The 12,559-nt window shown below is 39.0% G+C and overlaps 1 protein-coding gene across 2 annotated transcripts in view; it reads left to right on the forward strand.

The window, feature by feature from the left end:
* The first annotated feature begins 4,621 nt into the window (after positions 1-4,621).
* palm1b (paralemmin 1b) overlaps positions 4,622-12,559 on the forward strand; it is a 30,838-nt gene continuing 22,900 nt past the window's right edge. Inside the window, exon 1 of one of the 2 annotated variants that reach the window (XM_051700221.1) lies at positions 4,622-5,048. The gene's annotated coding sequence lies outside the window, so the exon portion shown is untranslated. The remainder of the gene's footprint in view (positions 5,049-12,559) is intronic. The other variant, XM_051700222.1, reaches the window with a different exon arrangement.

Genomic DNA, 12,559 nt, shown 5'->3' on the forward strand with positions numbered 1-12,559 from the left:
AAGCACCTTTGGCACCAATTGCAGCCTCAAGTCTTTTTGAGTATGATGCTACAAGCTTGGCACACCTATTTTGGGGCAGTTTCTCCCATTCTTCTTTGCAGGACCTCTCAAGCTCCATCAGGTTGGATGGGGAGCGTCGGTGCACAGCCATTTTCAGATCTCTCCAGAGATGTTCAATCGGGTTAAAGTCTGGGCTCTGGCTGGGCCACTCAAGGACATTCACAGAGTTGTCCCGTAGCCACTCCTTTGTTATCTTGGCTGTGTGCTTAGGGTCGTTGTCCTGTTGGAAGATGAACCTTTGCCCCAGTCTGAGGTCCAGAGCGCTCTGGAGCAGGTTTTCATCAAGGATGTCTCTGTACATTGCTGCATTCATCTTTCCCTCGATCCTGACTAGTCTCCCAGTTCCTGCCGCTGAAAAACATCCCCACAGCATGATGCTGCCACGACCATGCTTCACTGCAGGGATGGTATTGGCCAGGTGATGAGCGGTGCCTGGTTTCCTCCAGACATGACGCTTGTCATTCAGGCCAAAGAGTTCAATCTTTGTTTCAACAGACCAGAGAATTTTGTTTCTCCTGGTCTGAGAGTCCTTCAGGTGCCTTTTGGCAAACTCCAGGCGGGCTGTCATGTGCCTTTTACTGAGGAGTGGCTTCCGTCTGGCCACTCTACCATACAGGCCTGATTGGTGGAGTGCTGCAGAAATGGTTGTTCTTCTGGAAGGTTCTCCTCTCTCCACAGAGAAATGCTGGACCATCAGGTTCTTGGTCACCTCCCTGACTAAGGCCCTTCTCCCCCATTCGCTCAGTTTGGCTGGGCAGCCAGCTCTAGGAAGAGTCCTGGTGGTTCCAAACATCTTCCATTTACAGATGATGGAGGCCACTGTGCTCATTGGGACCTTCAATGCTGCAGAAATGTTTCTGTACCCTTCCCCAGAGCTGTGCCTCGATACAATCCTGTCTCGGAGGTCTACAGACAATTCCTTGGACTTCATGGCTTGGTTTGTGCTCTGACATGCACTGTTAACTGTGGGACCTTATATAGACAGGTGTGTGCCTTTCCAAATCATGTCCAATCAACTGAATTTACCACAGGTGGACTCCAATCAAGTTGTAGAAACATCTCAAGGATGATCAGTGGAAACAGGATGCACCTGAGCTCAATTTTGAGTGTCATGGCAAAGGCTGTGAATACTTATGTACATGTGATTTTTTTTTCATTATTTATTTTTAATAAATTTGCGGATTTGAGATGTCCTGCAAAGAAGAATGGGAGAAACTGCCCCAAAATAGGTGTGCCAAGCTTGTAGCATCATACTCAAAAAGACTTGAGGCTGTAATTGGTGCCAAAGGTGCTTCAACAAAGTACTGAGCAAAGGCTATGAATACTTATGTACATGAGATTTTTTTTTTTCGTTTTTTATTTTTAATAAATTTGCAAAGATTTCAAACAAACTTATTTCACGTTGTCATTATGGGGTATTGTTTGTAGAATTTTTAGGAAAATAATGAATTTAATCCATTTTGGAATAAGGCTGTAACATAACAAAATGTGGAAAAAGTGAAGCGCTGTGAATACTTTCCGGATGCACTGTATGTGAGAATGCTGTTTGTAGATTACAGCTCAGCATTCAACACCATAGTGCCCTCCAAGCTTGATGTGAAACTCCGGGCTCTGGGCTTAAACAGCTCGCTGTGCAGCTGGATCCTGGACTTCCTGTCAAGCAGATGCCAGGTGGTTAGAATGGGCAGCAACATCTCCTCATCACTGACCCTCAACACTGGAGCCCAACAGGGCGTGTTCTCAGCCCACTCCTGTATTTCCTGTACACACATGAATGTGTGGCAACACATAGCTCCAATGCCATCATTAAGTTTGCTGATGATATGACGGTGGTAGGTCTGATCACTGACAATGATGAAACAGCCTACAGAGAAGAGGTTAACACGCTGACACGCTGGTGTCAGGAGCAGAACCTCTCCCTCAACATCAGAAAGACCAAGGAGCTTGTGGTGGACTTCAGGAGAAAAGACAGAGAACACAGCCCCATCACCATCAATGGAGCACCGGTGGAAAGAGTCAGCAGCTTCAAGTTCCTCAGTGTCCATATCACAGAGGAACTTACATGGTCCGTCCACACTGAGACCATTATGAAGAAGGCTCATCAGTGCCTCTTCTTCCTGAGACAGCTGAGGAAGTTTGGAATAAACCGCCACATCCTCACAAGGTTCTACACCAGCACTCTAGAGAGCATCCTGACTGGCTGCATCACTGCCTGGTACGGCAATAACACCGCCCACAACCGCAAAGCCCTCAAAGGGTGATGCAAACCGCCAGACACATCGTTGGAGGTGAGCTTCCCTCCCTCCAGGACATATATACCAGGTTGTGTGTGAAAAAAGCTTGGAGGATCATCAGAGATTCCAGCCACCTGAGCCATTGGCTGCTCTCACTGCTACCATCAGGTAGGTGGTATCGCAGCATCAGGACCCCCACCAGCCGACTTCATGACAGCTTCTTCCCCCAAGCAATCAGACTTTTGAACTCTTGATCTCTCACGATCAATATACATCAGCACTGCACATTATTAATCTTATTATCTCACACTGAACTGTCATAAATTATATTCTCTCTTAACAACACACTGGCAACTGACTATCAACCGACAGCCTGAATGTCAATACAGTACAATACAACCTACTGTATATTTTATATATACTATATATACTATTTTTATTGTATAATGTGTATTCTATATTGTGTGTATGTGTATTCTATATTGTGTGTATTGTATACTGTACATTGTATATTATTATTTGTATATTGTGTGTAATTATGTGTATATTAGATATGTAAATTGTGATGTATTAATCTGATGTTTATTGTAAATTGGTATATGTCTCATCACTTTCACGACTGCTATGTTGCTCGGAACTGCACCCAAGAATTTCACACACTATTGCACTTGTGTATATGGTTGTGTGACAATAAAAGTGATTTGATTTGATCTATTAACAATGCATCAGGCCTGAGACTGTGGTGGCTCTGCGGCTCTGTAGATGGACATATCTCGAGACACATTACAAAATCATCCAATGTTATTAATATATAAAAATACCTTGTGGTGTTGATATGAAAAATAAAAGTGTAGTTTATAAACGGCAGAGGAAACGGATCGTGGGGATGAATTAGCGGTTCTCTTTTCCAGTATCCCCTGCAAGGTTCCATACATTTCTGTTTTGAATATTCATAAGGTAGCCTACGTAAGGAACTCGTAAGTACTCCTCATTATTATGCACATACCCAAAAAGGAATTTATGATATCTGAAATAACGATTTTAACTAGTAAAAATTTTTTTAATATGTAACAATTCCTTTTTAACACGTAAGAATTCAGTTACAGATGTCAAGAATGATGGTTTTACTAGTTGAAATTCCGTTTTTGATATCAAGAATGTATTTCTGCGAGTGATGACGTCATTGATGATATCAAGAATTCACGTTTTTACAAGTGGAAATGTAATTACTGATATCAATAATTTGCATTTCCACTAGTAGAAAATACATTCCTGATATCAAGAATTAGCATTTTAACTAATGAAAACTGAACTGTTGATGTCAACAATTCATATGTGATTAAAAGTTAAAAGGGGCCAAAATTATGCAAATGTGATTACGATATCAACAATTCAATTTTCACTAGTTAAAATGCTAATTCTTGATCTCAAGAACGTACTTCTTACTAGTAAAAATATAATTTTAGATATCAACAATTACATTGTTACTAGTAAAAATATAAATTACCGATATCAAGAAATTAATTTTCACTACTTAAAATTCTAATTCTTGATATCTGTAAATGTATTTTCAACATGTTGCAATTGGGATTTCTGATATATGGAAATGGATTTCAGATATCAATAATTTGGAGTGTAATTAATAATATTTAAAAAGTATTTCTTACTAGTAACAATTACATTACAGATATCAGAAATTAAAATTGTCACTAGTGAAAACTGAATATCTGATATCAAAAATGAGCATTTTTACTAGTTGGAATTCAAATGTTGATATAAAAAATGGGCATTTCCACTAGTAGAAATTACATTCTTGATATCAAAAATTACATTTTTCACTAGTAAGAAAAGAACTGTTGATATGTGAAATTGGACTTTCAACTAGTAAGAAACTAATTTTTTATATCAATAATTGCTTTCTGAATAGGAGTGAATAATATCTGTGTGAAACGTTACTAGTGAAAATTCAGTTATAGATATAACAAATTAGGGATTTTATTAGTTGAAATTCCATTTTTGATATCAAGAATGTGATTTCTGCGAGTGATGACGTCATTTTTATATCAAGAATTCACGTTTTTACTAGTGGAAATGTAATTATTGATAACAACAATTTGCATTTCCACTACTGAAAATTACATTCTTGATATCAAGAATTAGAATTCTGACTAGTGAAAACTGAATTGATGATATCAACAATTCACATGCGAATGAATAAAAGTGAATTCGGCTTGCCATACGGACACACGTAGTGCATTACAAAGCCAATCACAGCATGGTTTTTCTTGTATTTCTCAGGTCTGTGTTGTGCAAAGTAACAGCCCCTCAAGTGTCCGGAGGGAGGCGTATATTAGCATCTCCTCTCACTAGGAGGAGATGCCAGACATTGCCCTTTACACACTCGCCGAATAACTGTCGCGGGAAACAAAGGGTACTGTGGAGTCAATAGTCGCGCCGCGCGTTCCATCCAAGTCCACGTGAGAAAGATCTGCTGCACAGATATTCACCGTAGGGTTGAGCGCCGCTCCCCGGAAAACTGAGACTACACCTTCACGTCAAGAACTGTGCTTGCAACCTGACAGAGAATAACAGAATGCATGCACATCATTAGATAGTGGAAGTCATATTGATCGCATATATCGTTTACGCCTCCAAGCGGTTTTTTTGTTTTCTTTCTTTCTTTTTTTTTTTTTTTTTCTAAGCGGAGGCGAGATAAACATTTCCTATTCAAGAGGGAACGGGTCTGGCAATTGAGTAAGTATTCATTTCAGAACAATTGTTATTTTCCTGCTGTTTTTATTGTCTTTCGTTTCCTGACATCTCTGTTATGATACTATACCGTAGGCTTGGCAATTGAAATGGCGCTTTAAATAAAACACGAAATTGTCCGATCAATATTTTGAATATATTGCAATATGGAAGACAGCTGTGGGTTTTAGTCACAACATGGACAGGGAGAATAGCAGGATTGCGCGATGCATTATAATACTGGAAAATAAATTGCACGGTTTAATAAGCCATACACGGATGACGTCTTTCATCATAGCTTTACATAAATAGTAGCACAAGCCTATCTTCTATAATGGACCAACAACACGCTGGTGCGTTTGCTGCGCATCTCCGTCTTCGGAGAACCAGGTCTGGTTATATACTAATGTAAATGGATGGGATGATCCAATATGGCCGTGTAAAATTATTATGTTACAGCGTTTTGTATACCATTTGATTTTGGTAATCTGATACTTTAGGAACTAATTCCCCCGCGCGGTAAATCAGACGACGCTTGGACCGCTTTATGTTGAGCATCACTTTGACAGGCTTCTTACTCGTTTTTTCTTTCTCAAATCTTAGACTCTCCACACCCAAAGCGTCGACCGTGCGCTCAATCTCCAGCTGGTAACGCTTTATTTTCGCCAAGGACAACGTGAAAACTAGACCACAACAGTGACGCTATCCACTATACTCTCGTCACGAGAACGTTGTTGTATTACTCACGTTACGCAGGTTACAATTGTTTGTTGCTTGTCTTTAATTACTGTGAAATTCATAGTCTCGTTTTTACCCTCAGTAGAGACTGACAAGGCGCACACGAAGAGGAAATGTGACACACGTCAACCTTGATGCAAATCCAATGCCAAACGCTTTGTCGGTCAAGTTTACGCTGGCGTGAACATTTGAGGCACTAGGTCATTGGGGCCACCAATGCAATACTATTGATGTGCAGACATACAATACACACTCAAATTAATGACTACACGCTTGAAGTGATGCTTTTCTGTGTGGCTTACTGGGTTAATTAAGAGAGCTTAGAGGTTACTAGCAACTTTTAGTCAAAAAATATATTAGATAGGCTTACTCACGCACAGTCTGCAATCCATTTAGTCTTTTAAAGGGGTCTATGCCATTTTTCCAGCTCAACAACCCTTATCTGCCAGGGATTCCATCCCACATTCTTGTGATGCTGAAAAGCATTTATAGAGCTATGGAAAAAATCTGTAGCGCACTTTCAATCTTGTTTTTAAGACGTCTTTTTTAAGACAAAGTTGTATTAATATAAGAATAATTCCCCATCTATACACACTCAATGGTGTGAGTGCATTTAAATATTTTAGAGTCTTGCTTAAATGCAGACCCAGATGGAATATGCACACAGAAATCAGAAGTTCAGCATATTTCTGCAAAATTGCAACATCTGTCTTTCACAACAGTTCTATAGATCACCACCCCTTGCATGTTTGTTTATTATATATTTTGATGATACTTTCAGCTTTAAATCCCTTAGGCAGAATTACACAGATTTCCCCTCAATATGGTTCCCAGCGTCATGGAAAACCTGGAAATAATAGGGAATTTTAAAATTGTAATTTCCAGGTCTGGAAAAGTCATGGAAGTTGATAAAATCTTTAAAGTTGTGGAAAAGTCATGGAAATTTCTGCAGCAAATGCAAATTTTTCTAGTTTTTCTCTGCCCTAAAAATATCTCATCATCTATATTGCTCTTGTGTAGAGTAAGGGGCAATTCAGACCAAATGTGCTCTTGCAGCAAAAAAACAAACAAAAGCTAGCCGCAGTGCTTGGACTATAACAGAATGCAGCTGTCTCAAGATGCATTTTTAAAATTTGCTGTTCTTATAATCTTGACACGCCACCTAAAAAATGCACCACTTAAAAAAATAGTGAGTTGCTGCACAATAGTCAAATATGTCTATCTTGCACATGTCTATTTAGAAAAGTGTTTAAAAACAGGTCAGACAGATGGGAAAACACATTTGGTGTGAACGGCCCATAAAACTTGGTCTCAAGCCACAGTGTTGCCCAATTTGTGTGCAAATCTTTCTTTTGTGTCTGAATGATCAGGGGCAGATTTAGGCATGGGCGACATGGGCAGCCGCCCGGGGCAGCATCTTGCAAGGGGAGTGTATATTCATAAACCCCTGCAGATAGAGACGCGCCCTCTAGCGGTTCACGCTGAGCAGAGAAGCAACACGTCACAAAACAAAGCAATAATTAGCGATCTATCTGAATCATCATGGCAAAAGGAGTGGAGGATGTTTTATTCTCCCATATATAGCATCTCCATGATTTGAAATGAAGTGCCAATAACTGTCATGTAGCTAATGCTTTATTATGGGTAAAAAGAAAAGAAAGGAGACCGTTCAACAACATGCGCACGCCAAGGCCAGTTATGGTCTTAAGCTGGTGTATACCTGCATGATGGACGAAGCTGAGCTACAGTCACACTCTGTTATTGTACTGGGAATATTACAGCTGTCTTTTATATCAGTCTCCATGTTGTTAACCTGTCACGTTCATTTGGAACACACCCACATGTGCAGCTGATCAGATCGGGAGCGGCATTAAGAAAAGTGCTATGAATTGTTTTTCCTCTTCCTTATTCAGCCTATTTACAATGTATCTAACTTTAGCGTTTGCAATATTTTTTGGCAAAATCGCGATTTCGCGATAAAAAATAATTATAGAAAAATCATGTCAAAATGCAAATTTGAAGTAATCGGAAAAAACACCCAGTCCTAGTGGAAACCCTGCCTCAAAATAGCAGATTCCATCTGGGCTTGCTTAAATGTGAAGTTTGCCGTTACTCAAATGGATCAGAAACACATTTATGGTTATGTGGTCACATGGGCTCTGTCACTTCATAGTTGTAGCAGTCCAGCAGCAAACACTCCTGACAGCTGCCATGATTGGACATGGTTAAGTGTGAAAATAGAACAGCTCTGGACTGCCACTGATGTTTTAACCCCTCACCTATATCTCTTCCATTCTCTATCAGAGCTCTGTAGCAGATAATAGCAACTAGCTCTGCTCATTTAATCAAGCCCTTCCTGCTCACTCCAGTTTTGAAAATATCTTCATAACTGCTTGAAATCATAAGTGCAAACTTTATTACCAATTTCATTTTAAACTGGCCAATTTAGAGAAGACTTTTCACAGCAGATAATGCCCATTGACACATTCTGGAAAGTGGGAATGAACCATATTTGCTTTCTTGAATTTTAAGACAGTGATCTCTAAGAACATGTACCTGAATAAAAGTAGCTGCTAACCTGGAGACTCCAGAAAGAGGAACCTTTGAAGTGTTAACTCACCAACTAATGTGACCTACATTCTATATTTTTGAAATGTATATATGCATCCATGTTTTGGGAGGTTGGTATCCTCCCTTCCTTTTCTCCACCCCAAGGTTGGTGGGGCCCTAGCTCATGGCATGTCTAAAAAAAAAGGGAGTGCATGAAACCATTGGTACCTTGCTTAAAATCTTCATGTTGAAGTTTCTCAGGTCTCACTCCCACATTCCTCGCAATCAATATCACTTAGTGTGTAACTCAATGCTTTTCTAACTACAGTATTTCGAGGACGTCTGGTTGGGTTTTTAGCTCTTAAAGGGAAAGTTTTAATTCCATGAACCAGAGCTTTTGTATCTGTATCTAAGCCAAAAACAAAACATGTTTATCAAATTTCAAATGTCTGCTAATTTGTTTCTTAACCACCATCAGTAAGTTCCTAACAGTCTGGATTTTTTCTTCAAGTTCTCCTTGATTTCACAGCATTGAAGATTTCAAACCCCTGTGTTGCAGTCTGCATAACAAAGGTTCTTTCAGATGCTTTGCTCAGTTTAGCATGCCTTAAAAATGTTGTTATTTTATCCAACAAGCAGCTAAATTCCAAATGGAGAACAGTCTCAGGAGAAATTTACATCACTATTCTTGTCCCAAAGGAGTGAAGATAAGTCTTCTTTGTTGTAATTGTCTTTGTAATATGTACTAGTACCCAATGCATAAATTGGACTTGATGTTTTTGTCATAGCTTAAATTAAATTGCATCTACACAAAAGTCTTTGGTTGATGTTGTGGCATGTTTTTTATGCATCAGATTTTCTCAGGAAAAATCTCTCCATGATTATCTATTGGCTGCTTTTGGCATTTTTAACACTTTTGTTGGCCAATGAACGAGCCAATGAAAAGGTCACAGCATGACTTCAGTGTGTTGCCCAGCAGTGGACTAGAGAGGGGAAACAAGCTCTAAGATAAGTGCACCCACACTGGAGACTTCACAGATTGGATAAAGCTGGCTAGTGTTGTGTTTTTCCTGGACTCCTTAGTGCTTTTCCAATGCTGTCAATGAGATGTGGCAAAAGGAAATGACTGCATGGCGTTGAAAGTTTTCAAAGAGTTTCTCCTCGTTCCTTCATTCCTAAATCACTGATGCAGTGTTGTCCTAATTTGTATAGATTATGGTCAAAAGTTGTAGATTTAGTTACATTTATCCAAGATTAGTTGAGTAAACCCAACTAAAGAACTGGTCAGGTTAAGTGCATAATGTTTAGATGAAGAGGATTATGGAATAATCCTAAAACGGTATTATCCACACATGAAAATAATCTGCAGTTGCTTTAAAATTTATTAAAGGTTAGGTCCAAAGGTTAGATGTTTAGTTCGGTGTTAAGACCTTGAGCAAATTATTGTCTGTCCTTAATTATTTCTGAATCACTTGCTTGTTGTTTTTAATGTCAGTTTTCTGCATGTTGCACCATTTGTATTGAGTGGGCTTGCTCCATGAATCATCCTCAACGTGATGTCAAGTGCTGCTTCTTTGTGATTGTGACTATCTGCATAGTGGTTTAAAATACAGGTGTTTTGAGAGCATTTGCATGCAGTAAAACCAAAGTCTTTTTACCAAGTCAGTCAACTCGACGGCCATCTCTCAGTAGAGATAGCTGGGTAGCTATTTTTCTATATAAACAAGCGGCGTACAAGTGTAGCTCCTATCTACTTGAATGGGGAAAGACCGAAATCTCAAAAATTGTTGGTCAAGATTATGATCAATTAACATATTTCAAATCAGCAGTAAAATCTGACAGCACTGGTATCATAAATTGTGCTTCTTTACCTCAGATTACGCTTAAAAAATGCAATTTTGCCAACTTGTATAGCTAATGTGCATGTGCGATTTTTAGTTGATTGACTGGCGATGTCTGTATCTAAATGGTGATTAGCTCTTTTACCTGCAAGGCGGGACTTCCTTTTCTACATCCGTTGACGGTTGGGCTTTCCAGTTTCTCCCATTCATTTTAATAGAAGTGGCCCATCTCTGCTAAATAATCTCTGGTAAAACTCAGATAACTATCAAAAATAAGCTCATTATAAATAGTTTTTTTAATGTGCTTTTGACATCAAAACGTAAACAGACATGCTCACAAGACATGAACACATTGAATAAGCCACCAGAAGTGTTGGTAAAGACATTTTCATGCAATGAAAAATCAAGAATAATCTAAGATGTGGCGATTGGGTTTTGTTTAAACCATTTATGAACTTTACGCTGTTTAAGGTGTTTACATAACCTTACACATTAATGGGTTATTAGGCATGATCTGAGTAAGATTATGCATGTAAATGTACCCATTGAATGTTTTTCTTACACTAAGTATTGAGTCTGGGGGAAAGTTTGAGGTCACCAACTATTTCATTCGTCACGAATGTACAGAAGTAAATCATTGTAAAGCTATTGCTTACTTCTCATCTTACATGATCAGTTCCATTGTGAGGGATTTTTTAGGTCTGAAATCAGATGGCTAAAAGGGAGAGAGAAGAAAGAGAGAGATAACATATCGGCAAACATTTAACAGTTTGTCCTGTGAGGGAGTGAACATGTGACTGGCTCGGCTCGGATGGGCCACTGAGATCTTTAATCATCTGGATGACTCTCCCCTGCAGCCATTTTTCAGTAGACAAGCTCTTTTTCTGTGGACCAGTGCAGAACCTAGCAATAAACCAGGCCATGACAAAAGACATTATTGTGCCAGTTTCAGCTTGGCCTTCCATTGCCCATCATCCCATTCCATGGTTGACCTCTTTTTTTATCTATGTGTGCCTTTTCCTTTGATACTTATTGTAAGTTTCCTCAATTCCTGCATTGTATATTTTGCCTCCCCCTCACAGGACACAGATCTATGTAGCAAACAACAAAATTACAAATACTGGTACTAAGGAAGGTTGTGTTTTGATAGTACTTGTATTGATGTTCATCCTGGCTTCGGTCTAATGTTCTAACACTTTCCACCATATTACAAATGCAAAAATAAGTTTTGGTTTCTCTTTTACAGTATTATGCACATATATCAGAGTCAAATAGAACTATTGTAACCAAATATTTGCGGGGGTTTTTTTTTTTTTTTTTTCACCAAAGTTGGTCTTCCCTAAGGTTGAGTTTATGTAGGAGTTCTGGAATCAATTTAGGGAGGAATGCAAAAGACTGTTAACAGTCTTGAAATTTGCATGCCATTCATAAATTCATCGCTGATGGACTGGTGGGTTCAGCAACATTCTGAAAAGATTTGCAATAATACAGCTCATATCTGTAGTTTGATTTCTGAGAAGAGTAAAAGAGCTACCCATTTCTTTTATTGATTCCCATCAACCTGTTTTCCCATGAAGGAGAGAGGTGGAAAACTCTTGAAAGGCTAGACTAAAATTTTACAGGAGTGAAGCATGTGTAGACATAAAACAGGGTCTGTCTACAATACATTGTTGAAGTGCAAGTGCCGTAAAGGAGTACATGAGGTACAAAGATGTCTAAAGATTTGAAGGTGTTTTACAGAAACATCTTAACTCTAGGATCCTTTTGTATCTAACTTGAACTTAGTCTCAGCCTCAGACGGCACGCCCACAGACAGCCCACAGTCCGTGCACTAACCTTCTGATGCACTCAACCTTCTTATAGCACTCAAAATTGGAAAACGCTTTCTCGATCAATCATAGCAAATCTGATTAGCTGGTTCGATGGAGCTTCCGTGAGGAGACAGACACAAGACATTTTATCAGTCCGCCTGGAAGCCGATTTGTGTTCACAGGGTTCTGCATTGATAGAATAATCGCTTTTGAGGATGAAATAATCACAGATTTTGCCCAAGTTTGCCAAGTTTACTTTTAAAGGGGTCACGACATACTCTTTTTTTTAATAATTTTATTATCTTCCCTGAGGTCCAGTTATAATGCTAGTATAGTTTCTTTTTGCACCAATACAGTAATAATTTAGTAATATATAACAATTTTCCACCCTGTTTCTGGCCCTCTGTCTGAAATGCTCAGTTTTAAGCTCTCTGGCCCTTTAAGACTTCATTGTAAACGGCCACTGTTGTGATTGGCTAACATCATGCAGCCCTTCCAATACAGCTATATTTGAAATGCAATCTGAAGAAAATGAGCAAACTCCACAAGACCATAACATTTATAAACTACATTTCAG

Source organism: Myxocyprinus asiaticus, chromosome 6, assembly GCF_019703515.2.
Source record: "Myxocyprinus asiaticus isolate MX2 ecotype Aquarium Trade chromosome 6, UBuf_Myxa_2, whole genome shotgun sequence".
Lineage (NCBI taxonomy): Eukaryota > Metazoa > Chordata > Actinopteri > Cypriniformes > Catostomidae > Myxocyprinus > Myxocyprinus asiaticus.